At 41.0% G+C, this 5,640-nt stretch overlaps 1 long non-coding RNA gene across 1 annotated transcript; it reads right to left on the bottom strand.

The window, feature by feature from the left end:
• Nucleotides 1–977: 977 nt before the first annotated feature.
• LOC138368201 (uncharacterized) lies at nucleotides 978–5,199 on the bottom strand. The gene is made up of 2 exons (XR_011229532.1): nucleotides 5,104–5,199; nucleotides 978–1,605 (listed from the first exon to the last, which is right to left on the bottom strand). It is a non-coding gene; the product is annotated as an uncharacterized lncRNA (long non-coding RNA).
• Between the last annotated feature and the right edge of the window lie 441 nt (nucleotides 5,200–5,640).

Below are 5,640 nucleotides of genomic sequence, written 5' to 3'. Positions count from 1 at the left end.
AGTGTGTCGGACTGTCGACTTAGTGTCCAGGGACAGGGAATGTGTCCAGGGACACATTCTAAATATATCAAAAAAAGTTTCAAAAACTGTTGGCATTCTTTCTAAGATCAGATATTATGTACCACGCCCTGCCCTGGTTACTCTCTATTACTCCCTTATCTATCCATATCTCAACTATGGTATTTGTGCTTGGGGTTCTACTACCCAAAATCATTTACGTCCTCTAATTACCCAACACAAAGCTGCTATTAGGACAATATCCAACTCTGGCCCCAGACATCACTCGGTACCCTTACTCAAATCTCTGAATATGTTAGATATTAAGTCACTGCACATTCTCTCATGTGTATTATACATATATAAAACGCTGAACTGTAATGCCAATCCTGACCTCAAAAGCTTCATAGAAGGTTGTAACAGAACCCATGAGCACCACACCAGGAATAAATACAGTTTTGATATTCCTAGAGTACGACTTAATCAAACTAGAAATGCTCTACAAATCAAGGGACCCAGAATGTGGAATGACCTTCCCAACCATGTTAAAGACTGTACCTCTCTCAACCAGTTTAAGATATAAACTAAACACTACCTAATAAATTCCCTGTAACCTACCTCACTCCTCTATTGTCAACCCATGTCTGTTATTTTTTTTTTTTTTATCACTTTTTGTCAACCTATTGTATTTGTGCTGCTTTTTCAGTCATGTTCCCCCCCCCCCTTTTTTTATCTTTATTTGTATTTGTTCTCAACACTTTTTATTCTTTATGCTCAATTAGTATTAAGTTCTAGATATTAATGTTTTTCCTGCCCGAAACGCATTGCGTAATAGTGGCTTTAGGCATTGTATGTACTAGCTCTATCTATATATCAATCCATTAATGTAACATCACTTGTATGTATATACCTTACCTGAATAAACATATTTATTTATTTATTTATTAGTCGACGTGGAACGTAATATTAACACAAAATAATGGTAAACTAATTATTTATTTTATCTTCAGTTCTTTGAAATCGACAATTGTGAGTTTATTTCCTAATAATGTGTGTGTATAGACACCCTCAAATACCGATTTTAATAAATTGCGTTCACACACTCAGACGATGTTCGTGTTGAGTGCGTAGGCTCCCAAGCCCCGTGGGACTCCTTCACGCACTCTACACTACTCGCCATCATTCAACTACTACGCACTTTTACCAAAATAAAGGTGTAATAAGGCTGATACCATGTTTGGGAGATGCTAGGCTTGCGAGGCTTGTCGGAGTCTTCTGAAACTTCTTGAAAAACTTATCCGGGAACTTTTCCAAGAATTTTGAAGCCTCTCACTTGGGCTTCCGGCAGCCCAGGTCGCCGCCTATCCGGACTGCTGGATAATCCGGATAGTCCACCTATCCGGACATCATATTAACGTAACTGTAGGAGAGTGGGTAGCCGTAGTTGTAGTACGGATAGCCGTAGTTGTAGTAGTAGTAATACGGGGAATTTCCGTAGTAGTAGCTCACGTAGGGAGGATTAGGGCCGTAGGGGTAAGTGTAGTAGCCGTAGTCCGGAGCCCCGACGACTGCTACCGTCAGGAGAGCCAGCACCACCAGTACCAGTACCTGCGAGTGAGACAACACTGTGTTACAACAGTCAGGAGAGCCAGCACCACCAGTACCAGTACCTGCGAGTGAGACAACACTGTGTTACAACAGTCAGTAGAGCCAGCACCACCAGTACCAGTACCTGCGAGTGAGCCAACACTGTGTTACAACAGTCAGGAGAGCCAGCACCACCAGTACCAGTACCTGCGAGTGAGCCAACACTGTGTTACAACAGTCAGGAGAGCCAGCACCACCAGTACCAGTACCTGCGAGTGAGCCAACACTGTGTTACAACAGTCAGGAGAGCCAGCACCACCAGTACCAGTACCTGCGAGTGAGCCAACACTGTGTTACAACAGTCAGGAGAGCCAGCACCACCAGTACCAGTACCTGCGAGTGAGACAACATTGTGTTACAACAGTCAGTAGAGCCAGCACCACCAGTACCAGTACCTGCGAGTGAGACAACACTGTGTTACAACAGTCAGGAGAGCCAGCACCACCAGTACCAGTACCTGCGAGTGAGACAACATTGTGTTACAACAGTCAGGAGAGCCAGCACCACCAGTACCAGTACCTGCGAGTGAGACAACACTGTGTTACAACAGTCAGGAGAGCCAGCACCACCAGTACCAGTACCTGCGAGTGAGACAACACTGTGTTACAACAGTCAGGAGAGCCAGCACCACCAGTACCAGTACCTGCGAGTGTGACAACACTGTGTTACAACAGTCAGGAGAGCCAGCACCACCAGTACCAGTACCTGCGAGTGTGACAACATTGTGTTACAACAGTCAGGAGAGCCAGCACAGTGGCCTCGATGAGGACAGGAAGCCGGCAGCTTGTCAAGATCCCCCCCCCCATTTGCCCTAATGATCTTATCCAGTTGAATTTAAAATGTTAGCTGACTTTTAGCATTTATTTATCTACACAGAATTAATAGATATTATTTCTCTAACAGAATCATGTATGAATGTGCAAAATAATTAACTATTGTCTCAATATAAATTGAAGTTACAAATTGCTACACATTGATAGATTAGAGAAGGAGGGGAGCAGCAATATATATCAGAAAGCAAATAGATGTTCTGACAACAAGGGGTTAAAAACTGAGCCACACACAGCTGTCAGAAATGAATAACATGAAAATAATGATGGCTTAATGAAAGGTGTGTCATATAGGCCGCCAAAGCTCGATAGAAGGAAATGTGTGCTCAGATACATGTGTGCGCAGATACATGTGTGCACAGATACATGTGTGCGTAGATACATGTGTGCTCAGATACATGTGTGCTCAGATACATGTGTGCGCAGATACATGTGTGCGTAGATACATGTGTGCTCAGATACATGTGTGCACAGATACATGTGTGCGCAGATACATGTGTGCACAGATACATGTGTGCGTAGATACATGTGTGCTCAGATACATGTGTGCACAGATACATGTGTGCTCAGATACATGTGTGCACAGATACATGTGTGCTCAGATACATGTGTGCTCAGATACATGTGTGCACAGATACATGTGTGCGCAGATACATGTGTGCTCAGATACATGTGTGCACAGATACATGTGTGCGCAGATACATGTGTGCACAGATACATGTGTGCGCAGATACATGTGTGCACAGATACATGTGTGCTCAGATACATGTGTGCTCAGATACATGTGTGCACAGATACATGTGTGCGCAGATACATGTGTGCTCAGATACATGTGTGCACAGATACATGTGTGCGCAGATATATCCTTGGTATAGCAGTATCCTTGGTATCTAGTCATGACAACGCTTGTATCATTGGCAACTAATTATAGTACATTAAACTGTATAAATAACATTGACAATGTAAATTCAGAAATGTTGGAGAACTGCTTTCTTCAACAATATATCGTGGAACCATCACGAAAAGCAAAATATTAGACTAGGTTCTAGCAGAAACTCTAGTGAATGATATAGAAATGAGAAGCAAGTTTGGGAACAGTGATCATAAGGAAATTAGATTTAACATAATATAGGAAAGTGGTGTGCGAGAAAACTATAAACTATAGAAGAAAACTATAAAATAGCAAACGAACTTCAGAATGCAGGAATCAAAAAGCCTATTGATCCCTTCACTGCAGCTTTTATTTATATCAATCCAAATTCCTTCATATATACTGTATGTCTATCCTACGACTGAAACACTCCAACTATCCCATGTCTATCACGTTACCCGGTAATTCATTCCATAAACCAATATAGAAAATTTATTTCCAAACCAGTATTTATCAAGATCTATACTGAATCAAAATTTATTAAATTTATATCTATTGTGTCATATTAACAGTCTCCGTGGTGCAGTGGTAAGACACTCGCCTGGCGTTCCGCGAGCGCTATGTCTTGGGTTCGTATCCTGGCCGGGGAGGATTTACTGGGCGCAATTCCTTAACTGTAGCCTCTGTTTAACTCAACAGTAAAATGTGTACTTGGTTGTAACAACAATTCTTCGCGGCGGGGATCGTATTCCAGGGACCATAGGATTAAGGACTTGCCCGAAACGCTACGCGTACTAGTGGCTCTACAAGAATGTAACAACTCTTGTATATATCTCAAAAAAAAAAAAAAAAAAAAAAAAAAGAATTGCGTTATAGATATATTTACAGCCTTATGTATATTCCTTTTATTACACCCTTTCATTAATTTATATATTTCAGTCGTGTAAATTAAGCTAATTAAATTACTCTTCAAAATATAGGTTTTTGTCTGTCCCATTTTGTCCACAACCCGTTCTTGCACTTTCTTTAAGTCAATATTGGCTTATTTAATAAGTGCATATGTGATATACTAATTGATTGTGAATATTTTAGTTTACCTTGAAAAGCTTCATAGAAAACACCGACCTTACCTAACCTTCTTAGTATGTTAAGATAAGCATCTTATTGCTTCTTAATTACAATTATTACTTAACCTATACCGTTGATAGGTTAAGTTATCTATCTATAATCAATTCTATAAGTTCTATCAATTCTGGTAGAATTTACCTACTTAAAATTATCTGCTAGATTAAGGACCTGCCCGAAACGCTGCGCGTACTAGTGGCTTTACAAGAATGTAAATACTGTACTATCCAATGTATTCTCACAAACCCAATGTACCTTCTTGTATATATATAAATAAATAAATAAATAAATAAATAAATAAATAAATAAATAAATAAGTAATAATTGTAAATATGAAGCAATAAGATGTCATCGTTTGCCGATAATGCTGCTCAATCCTGAGTGTAAATATTATATATGTTAAATAACAGAGGCCTGAGACATTCCATTTACAACGAATTCCCACCCCGACTTTATTGATGCTATCTCTCTGCTTTCTTTGAAATAACCAACTGGTCAACATGCAGCCCGCATGCATTAACAGTCTGTAGAATCCGGACAGCCTCCAGGGGAAACCTATCACACTAGAATGTTTGTCAGGAGAGTGGTCGCCGCCGGCGGGAGGGGACATGCAAGAGAGAACTGTGGACTCACCAGGAGCTTGCTGGCCATCATCGTCCTGTGTTGGGAGCTGAGCACCGTGTGTGGCGCTCCTGGCCTCCGGGACCCTTATATACGTCACCGCGCCACCTCTGTCTGCTGTACTACTGCCGCTACGTCTGCTGCTGTACTACGTCATGCCTCCCATGCTGTATTACTGTGTGACGTCATGGCTGCCTCCAAACGTCATTCCGTGACGTCACGCCTCACTATACCCCTCTAGTCTCTAAAAGTCTCTAAAACAGTTGGTATACTCTCTAAAATAAGATATTATGTTCCTAACTCTGCTCTCCTCTCACTATATTATGCACTAATCTACCCCTATCTTAATTATGGTATCTGTGCATGGGGGTCTACCACTGCAAACCACCTTAAGCCCATCATCACCCAGCAAAAATCTGCTATCAGAATAATAACAAATTCTGCTTTCAGACAACACTCAGCTCCCTTGTTTAAATCCCTAAACTTGCTAAATATTAACTCCCTCCACACATTCTCTTGTGTCAACTACATTTACAAAACCCTGTTCTT

This window comes from Procambarus clarkii, chromosome 3, assembly GCF_040958095.1.
Source record: "Procambarus clarkii isolate CNS0578487 chromosome 3, FALCON_Pclarkii_2.0, whole genome shotgun sequence".
Lineage (NCBI taxonomy): Eukaryota > Metazoa > Arthropoda > Malacostraca > Decapoda > Cambaridae > Procambarus > Procambarus clarkii.
The sequence above is the reverse complement of the archived record's forward strand: the minus strand, read 5'-3'. Positions and strand labels throughout refer to the sequence as shown.